Genomic DNA, 24,124 nt, shown 5'->3' on the forward strand with positions numbered 1-24,124 from the left:
AGTTCGTGCGCTTTTTTTTTTTAAGTGGCGATGTTACAGTTCTGTATAAAACGTGTGAATGGATGAAAAAAGGAGGCTTTATTACAGATTTTTTTTTCTATAAGTCAGGGGCCACACAAGGGAAAACTCGGTTGTACTGCAACGCAATAGCTCATAATATGAGATACTTGTATATGGTGCTTAATCACAATTTTGTATTTAGTTTTGAGTAGTTTTCAAACTTCTCGTATTTAAGTGCCTAAAATGAACACTATACAACACACTTTACACCTAATAGCAAATCATTTCTAAACTCTGGCTAGAATGCAAACGTGTCGAAAGTACATAGTGCAAGAATATTCAGGGCTGGCGTGGAGGGGGGGGGGGGCGACGTCACAATATAAGAATGCGCTTGAAAAATATATATATAATTTCATGATTGTCTACGATTTTTCATGGTTTTCCTTGCTTGTAAAGTAATGTAACTGAGCCACGTATTTTAGTTAGTGGTGACTTTTTTTGGATGCAATATCTTAAGACGTCTTTGATTCGTCTTATGATATCCTGTACACCCGTTGATGATTCACATGATAGTACTACATAAAAGGTTACATCATTGCTAAACCTATTATCAACAATTTCCCTCCAAATTAATTTATCTGTCAAGACTCCAATATTATCAGATCTTATATAGATCTGATAATATTGGAGTCTGATAATCTGATAATATTCGTAAATGATGTCTTCTAAGACATCATTTACGAATGCATCAACCAACCTACATTTTTCTTCTTATCGGTCTTTTCTCTGCCATAACCTTCATAACAGCAAACAAAATACCTGTTTTGTTAACCTTTCGTCTCCCATTCTGTTTCACCGTACTGCTTCCCATTAGCTCTGTTAACACATTCCTGATGCCAACAATGTCAAGTTCTTTCCTAATATCCTCATTTTAAATATGATCTTGCCATTGATGCCATCTGTTCACACCCCTAGTCTTTTTCAGAACTCTCTATCTGTGGTCTCTGGTCAAGTGTTTTTTTTTCTAACTCAACTCTCAGATCCATCACTTAAAACACTGTCTTGTATACTGCTAGTTTAGTAATTTGACTGATTTTTCTTTTATTTCAGATAAATTTATTCAACTGGCAGTCCATACACCAGCTTTGCTTATTCTGTTGTCTATTTCCACATTTAATTTACCATCTTCACTAAAAATCGTGCGTAAGTAGATGAAATGTTTCACTTGTTCTACAGTTTCTCCAATGCAGTTGATGTTTTCAATGCTTCTGCTTATTTTCATCGTCTTTGTCTTGGTATTGCTGACCTTCATACCAAATCTATTACAACAGTTATTCAATTGAGTCAGGGAATCTTGCAGACTTGTAGCGGATTTATTTAGAAGTATAACATCATCAGCATAAAGTAAAGAGTTGACATTCACATCTCCAATTTTGATATCAAGTTTAATACCACTTTCCTTCAAAATGTGACCCATATAAATGATGAATAACAGTGGAGATAATGGGCACCCTTGTCGCACATCTGATTTTACATCAAACCATCTTTCCGAACCTCCATTAATTGTAAATGGTGACTGACAACTTAAATATAGACTACGTGTTGCTCTGTTGAATGTCCCGTTCACACCATATGATTATCGTGTTTTGAACAGCTTTTCTCTTGGCTTCTTGCCATTTGGTTTTTTTGCAGATCTGGAAAACTTGAACAGAGATTGGTCTGAAATAACGGGAATAAAATATAGATCCTTGTTAAAGTGAAAATCTGATCCTGACAACCCCCTATTTGTCCTGAGAACCAATTATTGTTCTATAATTTTTCTTAGTCTCTTTTCAAAAAGACATTTTGAAAGACTATTAAATAAACCATTTCTGCAAAAGATGGTACAACAGGGACCTATGGTCAGCATGCTCAAATAATCTGTATTTCCTTCCTAACCTATCAAAACATGAAATATTTTTATGAAAAACCACTTCCAATTGCAGCTGAAATTGCAGTGATTTATTTATTTTTAATATTTATCCCGAAATTTCATATTTCTCTTGTTCGAACAATACAATGCTATATCACATTAGTCATCGCGTATATTAAAATTATTATATAACTAAAGAATAGAAGATGTACGGGAACCTTTTAGTAACGGATGAAAAGAGTACTGTTTAAGATGCAGTTTGCTATCAGCCCAAGTATCGAGCTTTTGTATTCATGCGCATATCCATTAGAAGCGGACGTTTCTTAACGGTTATAATATATTGGCTTTATAGTCTGAGTGAATTGGGCTTTAATTACATGTCTGTTTTGAGAGATAACTACTCCATTGGCACTTCTATAAGACCGGCAAACTTGTCCAATTTCAAAAGTCCTTTTATCGAGTGCGTTCTAGGCAAGATTCGAACGTATCATCTTAGCACACTCCGTGAACTGTTGAACGGATATAACCACTGACTGTTGGCGCAAAATCCTACAATTTTGAAATGGGCGATAGCTTAGAGCTAAAGGAATGCTATGACAAGTTCTTACGGGGTCCAATTAAAAACTGTGGAAGAGAAAAATAAAATCATAGTTACGCCACTATATCGAGTCTCAAGTAATTCGTGTTCTATTTTCAGTCGTATAGTTTTAGCTGCGTAAGTCATGTTCCACAGGAACTATAAACTAGAACTTGCAATTTCTACTGGATTCAACTCACCGCTGACTGGCATCTACTCAGAACAGTTCTAGCAAATGGCAAAGTTTGGTGAAGGAAAGCCTCAGTTTAAAAGTGAACACAAAGAACAGCGGAGGTCTTTCCTGAAGAAATTCAAGTAACTGATTCGAGTAAAGGTTGACATTTGAAGATTAAAAAGAAAAATTAATTTGGAATATACGAATTCTTCTGAAAAAATGACTAATAATTAAATAATAATAATATAAACTTTGTTATCCTTGCTTGTAGAAGAAAATGTGTCTTGCACAAAAAGTCCATGCTCTAATATTTAAAGTCATACAGCCCCGTTTAATAAAACAGCAATACAAAACATTACCTTTTAAGTTCTTACACCTCTGAAAGGAAAAGAAAAAAAAAACGAACTAATAAGAGTAATACGTCCAGTTTTAAAAATAACAAAGATGCATCTATTCAATGACAATGTTCATATACACCACTTACTTTTACAGGCGTCCATAAACAGTGATATGACAGTACCTGTTAGCACTATAAAAATAATAAACTACTGAAAGAATAAATCTAGTTCATACTTTAAAGCTTTTTATCAACTTAAGAAGCTATACAAGCAGCTTGTTCCCCCCCCCCTATGATATGAGATTTTCTAGACCCAAGGACCTGCCGGCAATCTAATTGAAAACATCCGTGGCAAGCAATGAACTATCTCCGAATAGAGATTGTTTTTTGAAGAATCCAACACATCGACATAACCGGTGCAGAAGTGTCCTATGGCTGGTTTGTAAGGAGAAACTGGATTTCTCTGAGAAAAGCATCACGTTCACGGCCCGAGACCAACACTAACCCTACACAGAGTGAAGAAAGCAGAATAAAATACTTGAATGCCTTTCAAAGGGAATCTAATGCTTTCACTCTGTCGACCACGCACACACACACGAGCATTCTCTAGTAGTAGCAAGATAAGTTATGCTTTGTTGCAGCAATAATATTGTGATTATAGGGACGGTAGTTAAGAATTCGTTTCCGTTTTTGGATCGTCATTTTTGGATTTTCCGTTTCTTCCATTTTCCGTCAAACTTTTCAGAATTTTTGCCGAGATTTCCCTTAACATCCTTACTTTTCTACTAAATATATGAGACGTCGTACATAAGCGGAGTGAGAGAAGGGCTAAGACAAATTGGCTATTTTAAGATTTTCTATTTCTAAACGGGTCACTGCTTCGTCCCAGGGACTGTCTCATCTCTGCTTTAGCTAAAACACACTCCTTTCTAAGAAGAAACGCATTTCGTCATGCAAAATCTCGTTAGGAAGATTGGTTTCTTTTCATTTAAGAAGCGAAACAAGTATATTCATACAGAAATAAGTATATTTCTGCATGACGATGAGGTTTTATTATCGGACATACGCAGTTGTTTTTCAATTTCATTATAATATAATCACGTGTCGGTATTTTAATTGAACGATTTGTGATGCATCGTTACACACACACACTTCGTGTTCTTTGTTGCAGTGTTCTATTTTGTCGCTTCTGCTAGTAAGGAAGTAAAAAGTACCAATTTTCGAACTACTCGGGTCCTCCGAATTACTGTTTCTGGTTATTTATACTCCTGAATCATTTGCATGACGCAAATCTTCGTATTCTAGAAATATATGTTATTCCATGTAAGTCATAACATACTCCAACTGTTTCAGGAAGCAAAACAGTTGCATTTTCACTTTTTCGATCAGCTACACTGTGCTCCTTTCCTTTTTTTAATGTAATTTATGATTTGTTTATATCAAGGATATATTATATTATATACATACATACACAAGTTACTATTTTCTAAAATGTTACATATTATATACATACATACACAAGTTACTATTTTCTAAAATGTTACATAGCCCTAGCAAATTTCAATAGTGACAGCTTAAACTTACACGCAACTCCTTTTTTCTATAAACAGAAGGATATGTTTAGGTATGCCAGATACAAAATGGTGTATTATCATATTGTTATTAAAATCTAAAATTAATGTAGGCCATAGAATATATTTTACGTATAATGTTGTTAAGAATGTTGTACATTTTATTCCATACAATTTTTTTAAAAATTCAGAACTATCTTCATAAGTAAGGATTTTATTGGCAAGGGTGAGTCCAAACACATAAGGAGTCAATACACTATCAGTTACATATGAAGATATTAAACATCCCTTATCATTTTAAATCGAAAAGAATGAAACAAGTTTCGAATTTTGATAGAGTGTTTCTCATTTACCTTCAGCAAACTTGGCTTCCTATCCCATCCTATCCTTCTAGGACGGGTTGAGTCCCCTCATAATGAGGGGTTACTGGCGTATTAATGCAGCCGGTTCGCCACTCCTTTGCTGCATCCCCTAATTCATGATTGTATCCGTGTGTTCACAGGGCCCGGTTTGCCTGCTTGCGGGATGAAAAACCCCAGATAAACTATGGGAAAAACCCTGCTGCCGATGCCCAAGACCGGCTAACTTGGCTATGGCTGAGAAAGATCCTTAAGCTCCTCGCGTCGTCGACGGGAATCGAACCTAGGACATTCCTTCTTCAGGCACATGGTGCGAAGCGCATAGCCACTCGGCTAACCCTACCATAAATGACACGCAGTATGTTTAATATCCTTATTATACGTATTGAGTAATTTTCTAAAAGTAAAGATGAAATAAACGTTGAAATAAAAAAGTCATCTTGACCTTGTTAAGCTATAAAAAAAGAAAGTATAATTTATTATAAAACTTCATCTTAATTTTAATTTCAAGTTCTATTATCTTTTGTACAACGTTTATAATTTAGACACCAATCAAGATTCCACTTATATGTTAAATATATAATAAAGAGCCAAAAGGCTTTTTTTTTCGGCCACGTAAATTATTTAATTAAGGGGATAATAAATCCCTCATTATTTCAAAGCCGAATAAGAAACTCTAAGATCGAAGAAACTCTAGGCTTTGAAATAATGAGGGATTTATTATCCCCTTAATTAAATGTTAAATATATTTTACATTTAATCATAGTAATTATTATGAGAATATCCCGTGTGGTGGCCGGGATAAGAATAGCGCCGCTGTAGCCCATGCATGTCGTAAGAGGCGACTTAAATGGGACGCAGAATTTCGCTCTCTTAGGTTTCTTCCGGAATTTTGCTCCCGGTGAGGGGGGGGGGGAGGGCTTGCCCTGAGAGAGCATTTTGAGTCTCTGGGGAGGGTGTTCTCCAGCGTGGCCAATGAGGGGCCTTGTCGTTGGATGCCTTTCACTGGAATTTGAGAGGTTCTCTTCAGTGGGGGGGGGGGGGGAACGTCACTGAGTGGACCAACGCTGAGTTGGACGATCTTTCGGCCACTCGTAGGGAGTGGTTCCGGGGGATCATCTTGATTTTTAGAGAGGGCTTTACTTAAAAATCGCCCCACTGTAGCCCATGCATGCCATACGAGGCGATTAAAATGGGTACTCAGGGAGGGTAATGGATGACACTGCTGTAGCCAATGAAGTTCTAACTGAGTCTCGGTTAGATCTTCATAGTCATGATCAGAGTTTATAGCTCTATATTACCCTATCCATACATTTTCTTCTACAGATAACGGGGAATATGAAAAGCATTCTTGCTTCACCCATCTAGCCACAAAAAAAAAAGTCATTATTATGATGTCGCACTTGCTAATTCAAAAATTAACTTAAAATTTAGTCTAAATTGTTTAATTCTATGGTTCACCTGAATAAGGCCAACCTTCGAAGGACGGGTTTTATTCAGGTTTATTCAGCCTCGCCCCTTTTTTGGGATAGATAGCCCCAATTGGTTCGATTGTTTTTATCCCTTTTTAGTGTATTCTTTTTTTCTTTAATGAGTGAAAATCCAAACGATCGATTTGGAATTACGCGATGGGTTAACAGTTAAAACTGTTCAATCGAGGCAACTTTCTCTCCTCTTTTACTATCTCACTGTTTTTCTCTTCCCCTTCTCTCTCTTGCTGAATCTCAGCCATACTTTTATACTCAAAAGGCCAACTATGAGAGACTTGAATTTACACAATATACACCTTTCAAAGAAAATGCATTGAATGAGTTGCAATTCTAATTTGTTGCATAGAAAATAATTATTACCAAATATGAATTAGCATCATCTAGATCTCCGTACTTTGTAGATTATATAACCACGTAAACACATAAAAAGATAATATAAATGATAAGAAAACTGTTATTTGAAAACATTAAAAATAACTCACAAAATTAGAATTATTTTTAATGTGGTTCAAAATATTTCAATAATGCGAAAATAAATGCACAAAAATTACAGTCAAAGGGAAACAACATGATAATTAGTATTTTGTAGCATCCCCTTTAGTTTTTACGACCTTACGTAAACGGTTGGGCATATTATTTACTAGCGGTGCACACTTTTTTTTTTTTTTTATCAAAAGATGCCCATGTGGTCTGCAGAATAGAAACAAGTTCATTTTTGCCACTTGGGGAAACCTCTTGAAGATGTTTCTTCATAATTCTTCACAAATTCTCAATGGAATTTAAATACTGATGAGTTTGCCGGCCAAGGAATTACAGTGATTTGACTTTCTTTGAGCCATCTAGTAGTGGTCTTGGAAGTGTGACAAGAAGCTAATCTTGCTGAAAAAAGAAATCACCATCACATAAATCTTCCGATGCCAGTAACATAAAGTGCTCAAAAATTTCTTGGTACTTTGGAATTGACTCTTTCTTACACAATACACAACCTACCTGGACCCTCTGGGGTCAAAGAAGCTCATACCATGACGGAGGTTACAAATTTCAGCGAACGTTTCATGCATTCTTTATCAAATGCTTCTTGCTTAAGACGCCAAACACGTATCTTTTGATGACCATGGGACACACAAAACATACATTCATCACTAAAAAGTACCTTTATTCGGCCCTCTTGATTACACAATAGTTTCTGCTTAAACCATCGCACTGTGATTGCCTTTTGCTTGGAAGTCATAAGCGGCTTCGTCTTTGGCACACGTGATTTAAAACCCAATTTGTGAACATATTTGCTCAACTTCGTAGCAAATAATATCTCCCTCTCGATGTAGTTATTACCTTTCGATGCAGCGCTTATTTTGAAAAATTCGTTCTTGCTTGAAAACATTTCAATTCCTTAGCTATAAACTGTTGAATTTGGCCTTCTTTGTGTAGACTTCATACAAAACTTCTTAGTTCCGATGTGTCTCTCATTCGACCCATGTTTAGCAAATGGTGAACTGAAAATCCACGCGCAAACGATTTCTCACACACGAGTCAGTCCCGTAGCTACTGAAAAATATGCTATTTCTATGCTCTCCTCAAAACCAACCAGTGTTCAAATAACAGTGTTCTTATAATTTATATTACATTTTTATATCTTTACATGGTTATATAATCTAAAAAGTATGTAGATTTAGATGATGCTAATTCTTATTCGGTAATAATTATTTTCTATGCAATAAATTAGAATTGCAAATCGTTCAACATATTTTCTAATTTTTTGATTCGGAGGTGTAGTACTTCAGCTAACTCCCAAAGAACTGTGTTGGAATCTTTTTTGATTTCTTCGGTTTAGAAAAGCGTCATCTGGACACAAATGAAGGGGTGCTCTTTATAAATATCAAAAACTGGGGCAGCATTTTCATTGGGATGTGGCTTGGAGGATCGCATAATCCGACTTCCGGTGAAATCAGCGAAATCATAATATATCCTCCACGACTTTGTTTCTTTGTTTATATTCCTTTTTTTTTTTTTTTTTTTTTTGATGTATGCCAGAGAATTGAAACTATAGCGCACCAGTGTGGTGATATCAGTGTTCACAAATACAGCGGGGGGGTGAAGGTATTCAGAATTCTAGTGCCAACTTTTTCTTAATGATCCGACTACATTCCCCCACTCTCCACCCCGGTGAGGGAAAAACTCAAAGTATCCGATTTTTCTTATAAATGTCTTAAAATATCACATCGGGAGACTGCGTAAAAACATTTCCTCACTTAGGATAACAATTTATGATCGAATTAAGAACTTCTTCGTCCATTTCTCTCTAGATTCCTGGAAGAAAAAACGGTTCCTAAGGAGCTGGTGTAGGCTACCAGCAATTGGTCACATGACACAGGGAAAATTAAAGTTTGCATCGATCTCTAACACCATTGGTTTTATGACTTTTTAAAATTCAGATTTTATTATCATTATTACTTTTGAATTTAGCCTAACTTGATTTTATTCCAAGATAAGGGTAGAAGGCTGTCCTGAACAATCTCGTGTTGTGTGACGACCACGAGATGGCCCTCAGCTGTTTTTAGGGCGGGACCTAGCCTTTCTGGCTAAGTCTCCTCCAATTTGTTTCTTCGTGTTATTATTTTTATCTGTTCTTTAATTTTCATTTACTCCTGTTAAGTTTTTCCAGTGCATTCATTTTCTTTTAAGCAGCTTTTACAATCAAAAGGGCTAATTTATGAGAAACTTGAACTTACAATATATAATGTGATACAAAAGTATATTTAATAGGACATAACCTTTGTTAAAACGTCAACTTAAAAATCGTCCTGGCAGAACTAGAAAAGTAATAATGGACATATTGGGGTGTCACTGAGATCCTGATAAATAATAACAAACATAAGGAAAAGTTGGGTCTATGTTCTCGTGAAAAACAGAAAACAAATATCACGAAGTGGCAAAATGTTTTGAGAGGCTTGAAAAAAGCTTAGAAACGGAAGAAAGAATACCGTAAAAGGAATCATAGATGATTAAGTTGACCCGAAAACTTTAATAGATGTCCGCAGTAATGAATGTGAAATGTTTGTCACATGACACAGGAGGAGAGGAGTTCGTGAATACTTGAGATAGAAAAAAAAAAAGCTACAACAAGGCAGATGGAGCCGATAATATTCGACCAGAAATGCTCAAATATGGAGGTATTTTTACACGGCATAATTCAGAAGATAGGTCGAATTCCTGATGCTCAGAGTAGAGCTATCGTATCATTCACTTAATTATAGAAGAGAAATTCTTCTGCACGTCATCTCCAGTCTTATTCCTCATCTATACGGATCGCATTAGGAAAGAAAGTGGAATTAGGCCTGGTATTAGAATTGGAGGAGTCAAACTTAGCTCATTGCTTTATGCAGATGAGGCTGCACTCCTAAACAAATCCAGTACAAATTTCAGATTATTAATAGGTAGGACATGAAGTTTTTCATTTTCAGTTCTCAACGGAGAACCTAGAGAATAAGTAGAATATTTCAGTTGTACAATTGAAGTGAAAATGGCAAAGTAAGTATGAAAACAGACGCCAGAATAAGTGAAGTTGGTGTAGTGGGGAGTTGGTTGAATAAATTTATATGGAATAAGAAGGAAAAAAAAAACACGGAACCAGCAGCATGCAAGAGATGTTCAAACCAGTTTTTAAGTTATAGATCTGAGAGTTAGAATTAAAACACTTGAGACGGTGAGAATTCTGAGAAAGATTAGGGGATAAACAAATGGTAGAATCATATTAAAAATAAAGATATTACAAAGGAACTCGACATTATTAGCATTTCGGAATGTATGAACAGAGCTAAGCTGAGCTGAGGCAGTGTGTGTGTGTGTGTGTGTGTGGTCACTTCAATGGGAGAGGAAAGATTGACAAAACAGGCATTTGACGCCAAGATGGCAGGAAGGCGACCAAGATGTAGACAACCTAATTTGGAAGAAAACTATGGCATTAGTAATAACGTAGACTTTATCGTATAATATCCTTGTGGATACATATCAAGAAATGGATGAATTTTTTAAATTAATATATCGAATTTCTTTTGCATATGTAAGTATGAATGGTTCAAGTGGAACCATTTTTATACCGTCTCCGATGAAGAAACTAAAAATCCAGTTTATCTTTTTCCGTACAGCAAGAAAACCATATTTGATTCACACATAAGGGTTAAATTAGTGCCCTTTAATCCTTGATAAATCTGCAGAAGTATTTCTTGTGTTTCAAGATATATATATATAAACGAAGTATCGTTGGAATACGACATATTTTGGCAGAAAATTTCACGAGACATTTTATTGCTTTAATCTATTTTCTGTTTTAGCTATTTATTTACGACGTAGCTCAGACGCCAGCATTATCATGTTTTCTGATTTCGCCCATAGCAAAGTACTATCGCTAGTGATCTGAATCATGTGTTTTTAACTACAACTATCCTTGTATTTTCTGTAAAATCTACCTTCTGAAGAAAATAAATACAACTTACTTCGACCTTACCCGTAAACATCGAAGAAAGAGCATTGTCTTCAAGCTACAAACCATTAGAAGAATTCCTTAATGGGGTTCGTGTTACCAATTAGCATAATGCATTATGCAGATAAACAATAATGATCTTACAGGTATACAAAACGAATTAACGATTAGCTCTACGTCAAAAGGTTCTTTTGAAATATGTTTAAGGCGGACAAAACTTTTTCTCTTGAGGTATGCTAACATGGATGAGACTAGTTACGCATCGCTTTAATCCCTAGAATAAATTACAAAGCTGGCAGTCAAAACAAGAAATAAATTAGTAGTTTGAACATCCTAATATGGAAATTAAGATAAAATGGTATTTCTGGTATTCAGAAAAAAGTCACGACCTCTTTATTTTAGGACACTGAAAGAAAAATAATGATTGATTAGTCAAAATAGGGTCAACGAATAACAGGTAGTCAGTATTACAAACTCCATAAAAAGACAAGTTTCGTAATTACATTTCTCCATTGTGACGTCACAATCGAATCTAAAGTTGTTTTTCACTAATATTACTGATAAATAAAACAATACGAAATTATTTATAGCTACAAATAATTTGATTTAAACCAAAATCCAGATCGCTTGATTTTATATGCGTACAGAAGGACAAAATTAATCTAATATATGTTGTTTTTACACGCTCCGCTAAGTACTTAAGAAGGAAGGTTTAGATTATGGTGTTTCAAAACGAGGATTACACGATCTCACTAATAAAATAGCATAGCTTGTTTGGGCATTTTTTTTTTTTATTAAATGGGAATTTATCACTGAACAGCAAACATGTTTCCATAAAAATTTCTCTTTCAGTTATTACACACGTTTTTATTGGGCTTTAGCTGAAAATATTGCTAATGTATTGCATGTATGTAAATAATGAAACCTCAACAGTGTGCTATAAATTCAACAGAGCTTAAGCACGAAATCAGATAAGCCGTTCAGCTATCAGTGACGTCATCATCGTATTCGTTTGCGACTTTTTAAGAATGCTAACTCAGGAAATTTTTTTTTTTGGGGGGGGGGAGGAATGACTGAGTCCTTGACTCTTTATCCCTTCATCTGATTGAAGAAAATCCGTATGGATGGGGTGTTATTGAGCTAAAAGCTCTAGTCATGGCTGGGTAGCCTCAGTTAAAACTTCATTGGCTACAGCATTGCATTCTCTTACCCTAGTTAGCATCACCTCAGGAAATTTATTATAATTGATTATGGAATAAATAACATAGATGTACGCGATTGTTTTGTTTTTATTTATACTTCATCTTTCACGAAATTTATTATAACAATGTTTTTCAGAAAAAACCAAATCTAATAATATATCCAATACGTTTATATAACAAATAGCATAGCAAGTTATATATATAGTCCTTATAAGGACTGGCTTAAAGTGGCGAAGCAAGAATGATTTTCATCTTCCCCGTTATCTGTAAAGGACAGTGTAGGGATAAGGTGTTATTGGGCTATTAAAGCTCTGATCATGGCAAGAGGGTATAGCTTGCTTTGATCAATGATAGTTAGCAGGCATATTTTATTAGATTATTAGATTTCGTGTTTTCTGAAAAATACTGTTATAATAAATTTCATGAAAAATGAAGTCGTAAATGAAGTATAAATAAAAACAAAACAATTACGTACATCTATGTTATATATTCTATAATCAATTATAATAAATTTAATGCATTTTATAGCGTCATGAGAGAAGTACAGTATAACGTATTTATATTTCTATTTTAACAAAGAAATAAAACTTGTGCTAACAAATGAACGATTTAAAACTTTTTATTCAAGTAATTTAGTACTTTATTGTTACTAGCGAAAGATTTTTCCAACTTGAAGCAGTATCGGCTTGGGGTTTGTGGACAATTCAGCCAAACCTGCAGCGATAATGAAGCTAGTTTGTATTATACGCATGCGCATATTTGCTGTAACGCAAAGAATAAAATAAAATAAATAAATAATAAATAATAAATATATATATATATATATAATACAATTGTTTCCCTTCTGGTTTTCTAGCTTTGGTCCCTTATTGAACATGACAAGTGTATATTATAATGGAGAATATTATGGATCCAATCATATTTTATAGACAAATATAGAAATTTAACTACTGTTATTAAGTTAATGGTAGCTGTATTATTAATAATAATAATATTTTTAGGTAAACTATTTATCTGATTTCTATCGGTATTGTTCTATATTCTGATAGAATATTACGTTTTTCACTGTTTATTAATGTAATACTTTTGTATGTGTGTTATAGTTACAAGTTGCCTTCAACAGGACTTGATCCTGTCCAATACGAAATCTCCTGTTTAAACGCAATGAGCAGCTCTTATAAACCCGAAAGAAAATAAGCACTTCAATAGTAAAAGCCTTTTCTGTGTTAATGGCTTCTTCATTAATGTGAAAATAAGTGTTTGAGTAAGTTTATATAAAATAATTAACTATTATTGCGTAGGAATTAGTTAAGCAGGAGAACGAGTTCTTTAGCAGTGTTGATGGCCGAAGAATTAGTGATAAAAATGGCATAAAATCCGCAGAATGATAAATAAAAAAGACGAAAAACTGGTGGAACCACAAGAGAGAAGGGGAATGACAAAGAACTTTAATTGTTTTCCGTAAGGTCATAAATTCCCGTCACCTCCGGGAGATGTGTGTGTGATTTAACTCAGAAAAGCCCTCAACGAAGTTAGAAACACAAAGACGGCCTTTATAATTACCAAGCAACGCATCACGTGCTTTTTTCTCCCTTTTATTTTTGTTTCTCGCTCTTGAGTCTCATCCGGAATTAGGCTGCCATTTATTACATCTTCCGGTTGACACTTATGGACATTCAGGTGAAAATTTAGGAGCGCCATAAATCCAAGCCAGCCATAATTTATAGCCGCCTTTCCCACACGAGAGTGGCGGAGACCTCAATATTATCGTCAGGAAAAACCCCAAAATAGCCCTTCCGCTGTGTTCCTTGCAACGCTTCCTGATGTTCCAATCGTTAAGTCTTGGATGCAGAACGGTCTCCATCTGTGACGAACTCTCTTCGGAAAAAGTTGCATAAACTGTAAGAAACAAGGGACCGAAGCCATTCTTGGCTGCCCTTGTCAACGAGGCTACATCGCCAATAAACACGTGATTGATTTTAAAAAAATAGCATTTCCTGCTCCTGTGGCCTCAGCGACAAATCTATCCTTCGTTTCTCCCCAACCAAGCTGTCGTGGGTACCACTCGGAACACATACGACCCGTGCGAAATGAACGAGGCAGTAGAAAGATAGATTTCAGAGCTGCCTCGGGACTCTCCCTCTCCTTCCAGACACCATTTTTCATAGCTCCAGACTTCTGTTGCTTCGATAGGTTACAGAACATTTAAGATTATAATTTTTTGTAGGCCAACTTTTTTTGCAACTTACAGTACAGCCGAGAGTCTGGCAATATACCAACCGCACCACACACACGCCATTGTTGAAGTCTTTACAGTGAAACAGATAAAGGGGTGTTTGATCATTTTAATTACCCTAGAAAACATAATACGCAGTTCAGTAAACGAAAGAACGCTGATTTTTTTTCAACTAGCGCCCTCTAACAAATTTGTTTATCTTTTCCAATTAAACAAAGACATTGTAAACTTACTGCAATTCTACAAAACTAGTCTATAAAAGTTACAGTTTTCATGAAATCAAATCCGTTAATCAACTGCCAGTTTATTCCTACTTGAACATATTAAGAAAAGTTTGCGATTCAAACCCACACATTCTTTAAAAGTAATGAAATTCCGCTAAATATTCTGCTTCTAATACTATCTATAAAAGCATCCTCCCCGTAAGCTGAGACAGAATTGTGTAGACACAGCCCAACTAACATCGTCGGCCAACAGTGTTTATTTAAAAGAAGATCGACATGGTATCCCCTAGAGACTAACAATAAACACTCGCAAGCTGAGCTCTATTTCTTTGGCTGTGCGCGGTTAACAGCTATCGCCAGCTTAGCAAACAAAATTTTCCAATGGCATTTTTATGTAATGAGTTAGGAAAAGGAAATATTTCGTGGCATTCGCATTTGATTTGCTCGAGATAACGGGAGCATGCGATCTACCGCTGCACAAGGAAGAAATCAAATCGAAAGAGGGAAAAAATTCTTGGTTTTTGACTGCTTTTATATTTTTTCTCTGATCCATTCTTTTGTCGTTTGCGATCTGCTGAATTATTTTTTTGCAGTTTAAAGAGAGAGAGAGAGAGAATTTCTATTTATGCAGTTTGGGATTGTTATGGAGATATTTGGTATTGTCAATAGAGAATAAAATTTGCTTGATTCAGAGGCAGACGGATACATAACAATACTATAGAAACGAAAGTAGAAGATAAATAATGTGTTTTTTTTTTCTTTACTGTAGTTTCAATCAGTTATATTAAAATTAGTATAACTAACCAATTCTATCAAATAAAATGCAAACTTTAATTTACAAAAACGCTACGGTGCTGTATAATACTTAAATTATTATAATTTAATATTTTTCATTCATTACAAAATACGATATGAATAATTTGATTCTACATTAAGTACTATATATATATTTGGCTAGATGGGTGAAGCAAGAACGCTTTTCATATTCCCCATTATCTGTAGAAGAAAATGTATGGATAGGGTGTTATTGAGATATAAGCTTTGGCCATGGCGGGGTGACGGCAATGGCCGAGCCTCAGTTAAAACTTCATTGGCGTTCTCCATTCCCAATGCAGTTGATATTTTCAATGTTTCTTCTTATTTTCATTGTCTCTGTCTTGTTATTGCTGACCTTCATACCATATCTATTACAACAGCTATTCAATTTAGTCAGAGAATCTTGCAGACTTGTAGCGGATTTATTTAGAAGTATAACATCATCCGCATAAAGCAAAGAGCTATGACTAACATCTCCAATTTTGATATCATGTTTAATACCACTTTCCTTCATAATGATTGGAGGTGTTAATCTCAGCTCTTTGCGGATGATGTTATACTTCTAAATAAATCCGGTACAATTCTGCAAGATTCCCTGACTAAATTGAATACCTGTTGTAATGGATATGATATGAAAGTCAACATTAAAAAGACAAAGACAATGCAAATAGGCAGAAACATTGAAAATATTAACTACATTGTGAATGGAGAACCAGTGGAACAAGTAAAACATTGCAGCTACTTAGGCACAAAGCACTATAGTCCTTATAAGGACTGGCTTAAAGGGGCGAAGCAAGAATGCTTCTCATCTTCCCCGTTATCTGTAGAGGACAGTGTATGGATAAGGTGTTATTGAGCAATTAAAGCTCTGATCATGGCAGGAAGGTAACAGCAATAACCGAGCTTCAGTTAGAACTTCTTTAGCTACAGCATTGCCATCCATTACCCTCCAAGGGTATTGGATTGAATGAATCAATCACGACATCTCACGGTTGATTGATTCATCCATACAAAGCACTATAATTGCATTTGGCTCTATTTTATTCTATAATAATATAAAAATAAAATGGTTTGTTTGTGTTGTAAAGTAACACCTATTGGTAAGAAAATTCTCGATATTAGAGGATAAATGTTTAAATATATATTTAATATCCAATCTAATTTTAAATAAATATTCAAATAGCAATATTTGTCGTCAAAATAATTACAAAAATATAAGTTTTCATATTAAGTCTCGGCAAGTAAAAAGGGCAACTTCTGTGTAAATATCCAGTGCATAGCGGTGAAGAATTGTGTCGTATGTCTACTCAGGGAAAGGGAGGGGGGGTGTAACAGTCTTATTTGAGTGTTATTTCATGTTTTTATTTCTTTCCAAGTATAATTTTCTGTGGACCATCTCTTCACCATAACGTTAGGTATCGAACACATCATATATACGATAATCTGTGCTAATAATTCAAATGTGAAACTACAGCAGTATCAATACACTGCGGTAGCCTTCGTAGTGGAAGGAGAAACGTGTTTCCTGACAAAATTGAACGTTTAAAATTTAACTTTTTTTTTTTAAAACTTCTCCACAGGCGTTGTAATGAGCCATTTTTTTTTTTTTTTTGGTCTTTATGTGAGCGTGTTGTGATTGGATGCCCGACCGCAGACACTCCGCCATAAGTCTTGAAATATGGCGTCTCTCGTAGCAACAGACAATAATTAATTTCTGCCTTGTCCAGATTGGGTTTCAAAGCGCTTCCATTTCTCAACTTTGTAAGGGATACTCTTTCATTATGTCGCCTGAATGATCATGGGAAGCTATACGACCCTTCTATGTTTCCTTAAAAAAAGTGAAGGGAAAGAAAAAATGGTGTCTTATCAGTTATGTCTGTTTTTTTATAGCCACAGGTAATCATTGATTTCTTAAATAAAAATTTTAAAAAATAAAAAAGAATGCATTCATATTTTATAGAAAACTTCAATGTATCTAGGATTTCTTATAAAAATTTCGTACATTTATTGCACTGTGACGTCATCATTGCCTGGTTTTGTCATTATAAAGGGTCTGAATGCAACAAAAACAGAGAATATAGTTTTAAAAAATGTTCTAGATTCCAAATACCGAATCGGAAAAGAAATTTCAGTCACTGTTGAAGAATATATTGAAATAAACAAAATAAAAAATCCATTACTCCTAAGCAAGGAGCGTAAACATATCCCCCACCCCACCCATACAAAGAAATCCCGTGGAGTATGATAGGAAGGCCAAACCCCTCTGTTATGATGTTTGATTGTTAACACTTTTAAAGTAGTACAGTAATACCCCGAAGTTACGCGGTAAGTGGGACCAACAAAAAGCGCGTAAGTCGAATTCGCGTAACTCGGGGTATAATTTTGCATGTAATTTATATATACAAACATACAAAATATTAGTTAATTGGGACCAAAGGTTTACAAAAACACATATTTTTTAAGAAATATAATCGTAATTGTAGTTTTTCTTATATAAAAAAAAGAAAGTTATTTTGATGTCGATCGTTTCATAAAATCTAATAGATTCGTCTGATGGCATAATGTCTTTTTCTTGTCACGCAAAATTTCTTCAGAGCAAGCTAATGATTTTTTTTTATTCCTTGCCTTGTGGCTACAATTCGTTCCTCGTTAGAGTCTATGTACTCCAAAATCTATAAACCTTTCTTAATTGAGCTGAGACCTTCTGTTAATTTTGCAATTGTCATGTGCTTTTCTGGTAAAACTGGATCTGAGATTTCGGTCTCTTCAGTAGCGCTTTGCTCACTCATCTCTACGAGCTCGTCGATTGTAAGTTCCTTCTTATGTGTGTCTAACAGCTCTCTGACATCTTCACTGTCGACTTCTAAATCTAATTGCCTTGCAAGGTTGACAACTTCTTCTATTGCCTCAGCAACTTGATCAGTTTCTGGCAACATTTCCGTTTCGCATTTAAAAAAGGATGGACAAAGTTTTTTCCAGATGCCATTCAAGGCTTTTTGGAAAATTTCACCCCAAGAATCTCCGATAATCCTTACAGCATCTAAAACATTAAACTGTTTCAAAACTCTTTAACAGACAGTTGCTCATTTTGCCTCATAGCTTCATTCAGACTTTGCAAACGAACACCGTGTGTAGTACCCTTTGAATGTTTTGATAACTGGTTGGTCCATCGGTATAAGTAAGCTGGTTGTATTTGGTTGTAATCACTAAAGTTGCAGGAGGGTGACCAGATGCATTATCAATAATGAGCATAACTTTAAACGGATTTTTTTTTAAACTGGCAATAACGTTCAACTTCAGGTATGAAGTGGTGACCCAACCAGTCTTCAAAAATAGAAGCTGTCACCCAAGCTTTAGAATTAGCTTTAGATTTATTTTTTTAGAGCTCTTGGATTACTGGCGAATGCGGCCGGCGCCGGAAAGATACGACTAGTGATGAGCCTTGAAGCGGGACGGGAATACATATAAGAAACCGCGTAACTCCGGATTCACGTAAGTCGGGGTATGACTGTATTTGTAATTAGTGTTGCTCTTTCGCCCATCAACGAGTAAACAGATGTTGGCCAGCATTGTTCAAGTTTCAAGATAACTGCGATTCTAAAGATTTTATTTATATAAAAATTTGTTCCCACAACATGAGTTTTCACACAATGTAAGATGTATAAAATCTATTGTCCTGAAATAAATATTTAGTCTGAGTATTTTGACACCTCAAATCATCATAGAATATTATCTTAAGAGTCTATTGAAGAAGGGAGATTGATTTCCGAATGTCGATAACAACAACGTTCATTCCTTAAATGATCTACAGTCAAAGTACTGAAGGAGTATATTCAATAAAGATGGAATTACAGTTTTTGTTTAACACATGCGTTTAGTCTTACACAAAGTAACAGTCATAGCTCTGCTGAAAACACATCATTATCATAACATAGCAAATACAGAAGAAAGTGACGTGAGGGACCAAATGAAGCCCTATACACAAAAGTTGAATTCTTGTAAATTCTTGTGTTGTCCAAAATGCCAATTTATTATGGAACAATAGTAAAATGTAAACATATAGTGAAGCGTGATTTGTCACTCCGGAGAATGCGTTACCATTGCTCCAGAGTCCAATGGTGGCGAGCATTACACCACTTTACCCGACGTTTGGCGATGCCCTTGTGAATTTAATTATTTGCGGCTGCGCGGTCATGGAAACCCATAATTATTCTGTCTCTGATGAACCGTTCCAGTGCTGGCGTTGCTTGCAAAGGCATTTCGGAACTCGGTAGAGATTGTTTCAAGCAACGACAGGCGTTTTTTTTTCTTTTTTTTTTTTTTCCACCACGAACTCGACGTCCCTGTGATTGTGATGTTGCTCCTAGGCGTTTCCAATTAACGATAACATCATTTAAAGTTGATCAAGGGAGAAATTTCCAGATCTGAGTTGTTGCAAAGGTGGCAACCTATGATAGTGCCACGTCCCAAGTCACCCAGCTCTTTGGTGCCCATTTTATTTGCTCAGTATCTGTGAAGACTACGCTTTCTTTTACACTTCTTTGAACCATGATTGTAATGTATGTAGCCATAGTCACTATTACGAAGGGAACGTCTGGATATTTTGACTACACTAGCTTGATATATTCACTTATAAGGCAAGAAAAGTTCATCGGGAAGCATTTTACTCTTAATTACGATAAATAATTCTTTAAAAAAAAAAACTACGCCTTTATGCAACCTTGCAAACCTTCCTAAGGAAAACAAACATCTAAATGTAGCGACAATGAGAACTCAATTCGGATTCATTTTCTACGCTTTGTAACGGGGTGGATACGAAAGATGACCGCTAACTCTTACAGGCCAGTGATAAGATCAGTGGTAAGCCCCCCCCCCACACACACACACACTTATCTGCAATACATGCTGCAAAGAAAGATTATTCTACACCACACAGACCACGACATAATACCAAATTGCATATGCTAAGAAAGATTTTATCGATAATGATGTCTTGAGAGAATAGCTGCGGCTTTCTCTTCCCTTTAATATGTTAATTAAAATCTCATTAGCAGCCGGTCTGGACAGATGCCATGACCTCTGTTGACTCCACTGCGCATCTCCTCCCTCTGGAAGGAAAACGAATTAGGCCTAACACGGCATTTCCATTTCATGTTATTTGGGAGAATAAAATGAAAGAAAAATATTTTCCAATCTAATCTTCCCATTTTAGTACGGAAATAGCATCTTTGGTGAAGAATCTTTGGGTGTGTATTATCCACCCTTGAACTTCATCCTTCGTACGTCATAAACATGCCACTTTCCCAAAAATAACTTTCTCTGTGTTCCACGTGTTACCTTGATAGCCAAAGGAAGGTAGTTTACAGCGATGGTGGTTGTGGATTTATTCCAGCTGGTCTGCTCTTATGAATGAAGACTGTGAGCATAGGGATGTGAACAAGAAGACAATCAGACTATTGCGATTGTTCTCTGATCGTTTTTGTATTCTAAACACAGCCAAAGAGACACACATTGTGCAATTTTTGGTGACTGAATCTTTCTCCAGGTGCGCTGTTATCTGTCATTATAGCTAAGCTTTTTTTTTTTCTTCAGACGATTACCAAAGGCCACGCTTACCCTGGATTTTATGCATCTAAATACAACGAGATTATGAAACTTGAATTACCTTATGTGTCCCAAATTGTATTAACACAGATCGATTAAACCGGCTCAACAATGTCCTAACGTGAATAATGAAGAAATTCAATGCACTATTATCCAGAAACTCGGCCTAAACTTACAATAAAATCTAACAGGTGGCAGCAGTACTTAGTCCATTTGATGGACTAAGTACTGCTGCTTTTTTTCTATCTATAGCGAATGCTAGCAGCACGAAGAACGTCTGTGTGAACAAAAATGGAACACCGATCATTAATAAACTGTTCTGTGTTATTGTCGGAATCTCTTAGGGGGAACTACCTCAAATGTGAGAACAGTATTCAAAAGTTCGATACTCTCTACAAATGTTCAGAAGTGAAGTAACGTCTTGAATGCGAAAAACAAAACCTAATGTCTTGGATTCTTAAGATGGAGGGATGGAAATGTGCCAAGGTACTGGCACCTTGCCATCCTGTGTACATGTCCAAACCACCTAAGCTAATAGTTTTAAGTGCTTTAACTCCTAAACTTTTTCCTGCTGATCTGATCATCAATCTTCCTGGGAAATCTCATTTCGTTGGCTTGTAAGTGGATGAATTGTTTGGTCCTGAAATGTCATAACTATGACTAGTACCCGATATACGTGACAGTTGAGATAGTACGAAAACTGATTTAGTGTTCTTTCTATAGCCAACGTCCTTATGAGATTTTTTCCCCCGTTTCATGTCAGTTGTTCTGCCTAAGCTACGATCATGGCGTTCATTTATCATAAACTCTTATACAGAGGATAACGATCTTTAAGTCGTTTCTTCTGGTTCATTTGAGTATTTCTTATCTCTTATGGTCTTGATCCTTTCCTGGAATATTTCTTAGTTCGTCTATTCTGGTCAATGCCCAGCATACTCATTACACAGTCTATTGTCTTTTTATTTATTTGTATATAAATCTGTTTGAGGTAATCGTCTGAAAGCTTTTTCCATACATCCCTCATCCCCCCCCTTGCATCATCATTATCATCAAAAAGCGTTCTATATTTCTTGAAAGAATTTTTAGAATAAAATCCTTATTACTTCTGCTTTCATATGTTTAAACATTCAGTGAGCACTTAATCACAATATTCCCAATTTACTCATTTTTGTTATTGATACGATGCTAAACAACAACATGAATACGTCATTTCCAAACAGCTCAACAACATGTTTTGTCTATTAGTCAATTGCCGATACAATTGATAATAATCCAAAACAACCCAACACTCAGTTGTTGTGTAATAGATGATGCAAAATCAAAAGGTACTGTTATGAAATACACCAGTTTTTATTATATTAGGTTAGCACCTCAGTTGAGGGATAGCAACGGATTTGGTAACACAATACACAAATATGTTGGGTTCTAGAATACAAATAAGCTGTATTAAAGTTGAAAAATATCCAAATATCACCTCTTCTATATTGTAACGATGTTTTTGAGTGTATTTTAGAAACCTTTGAACTTAAATCATGTTTTTTTTTTCTTTCTTTCTTTTACAGTTGATTTCATCTGCCCAACCCGAATCGGGAAATCCAGTCTGCGTGCTGACAGATTCAATTGAGGACAATCCCAGCTTTGTTGTCCAAAGTGCGGGAGTGTGTTTGGGGTGGAGAATAGTGTACATTATGAAGAGAACGGTGAGTTGACAGATGGACCACGTGCAGGCTACGGTACAAGAAGGAGATCAACGCGAAAAAGTGCAAGCAAGTCCTGACATATCCGATATAGGAAGTGTCATCCCAGTCTGAGCTGTCCCGTCGTGAAGACGAAAAAAAAAAAAAAAAACGCAAGGGGACGGGAGGGAGGGGGGGTGGGAAGCCGTGAAAGATTGTCACTAGAAGCGTCTAGGGATAAATTAGCCCACAGAGAGCAAGTGTGTGGAATGGGCCTCGTTCTAAATCACACAGCACATGTTCAAGATTACCTGCACCACTTCTTCGAGGCGGGGTTGTCGGCGTGATGAAGTGCCGCGAGAGATAGTCCGGCCGTGTGTGATGTTCAGAAGGCTATTTTAGCTCGGGGACATAATCTCTTGCTGCTCAAAAATAAGTTATGGCGAGTGCCAGAGCGGTCCTTTTGCTCCCATAATGCATGGAGGAATTAATGGCGACAATAGCTAACAGAGGGGATCCACGTTAGTTACTAGCCTCGTCCTCAAGATATTTCAAAAAAAAAAGTGCTAAAATACGGACAGCCTGCAATGAGTGGGTGGTCCTTTAGGTTGGTACCATCACAATTAGTAAGGGAAAAACGAAGTTTAGGGGAATGGAGAGAGAGGATGGTAGTGTCAATTTTTTTCCACTTTAAATTTAGACTTACAACGCCCTCTATTTATTACACTTCATCGAATTGTAGAATACGAAGTCGTCAGGGTTCGTTTTACTAATTTTAACTTCTCTACCCCTACCCCTCACACACACAGTGTGGGTCATTTCCGCATGTATTTATTTGAGGGATTCAAGAAAACTGTTGTGGAGTCACCTCACTTGTTTAGAATTTTTAGTGCAGCCAATGTGGGTTGCTATATCCAAGAGCTCTCTCACATAGACAACTACAGCATTTAACGTAATAAATAAAGGTAGCAAAGAAAAAAAATGGTTGCCTAATTTGTAAAACTGTGATCTTTTATGTGCGTGTCAATGTGATGGTGCAGTCAGCAAAATAAAAGAAATAAACTTGTTAGCACAAACGTTCGTGTTTTAATTTTAATAATGGTACACCCCAACTTTGAATAGCACCACATTAAACAACAGATAAACATTCAAATCATCCAACAATGTATGATAATTGTTGCTTTCAACAATGCAAATCGTTCCCATTTTTTTGCTAATTGATGTGGAGACTGGAATATTTCTAGTAAGTAGCTTCCGCCATTTTTTTAAACTGCCATAAATATCTCATTAAATCCTACAGAGGATTACCGAGCCGAAATTCGAAACCAGAGCGTCAAATGAAGCACAGTATCATCATAGACGTCTAGCCAAGAAACTTTTTTTTCTCCCCTCCTCCTTTTCAAGAAAGATCCATCATAGGATCCGACATTACGGGTGTCGTCTTACACTGAACTTCTAATGATCC

At 35.9% G+C, this 24,124-nt stretch overlaps 1 protein-coding gene across 1 annotated transcript in view; it reads left to right on the forward strand.

Moving 5' to 3' along the window:
• The window catches only part of LOC150096639 (forkhead box protein C2-like), an 87,175-nt gene extending 63,440 nt beyond the window's left edge, over positions 1–23,735 (forward strand). Inside the window, exon 2 of the mRNA XM_090407934.1 lies at positions 22,546–23,735. The gene's annotated coding sequence lies outside the window, so the exon portion shown is untranslated. The remainder of the gene's footprint in view (positions 1–22,545) is intronic.
• The last annotated feature ends 389 nt before the right edge of the window (positions 23,736–24,124 follow it).

This window comes from Typopeltis vanoorti, chromosome 18 (genome assembly GCF_054136105.1).
Source record: "Typopeltis vanoorti isolate ZY-2024b chromosome 18, IOZ_Tvanoo_1.0, whole genome shotgun sequence".
Taxonomy (NCBI): domain Eukaryota; kingdom Metazoa; phylum Arthropoda; class Arachnida; order Uropygi; family Thelyphonidae; genus Typopeltis; species Typopeltis vanoorti.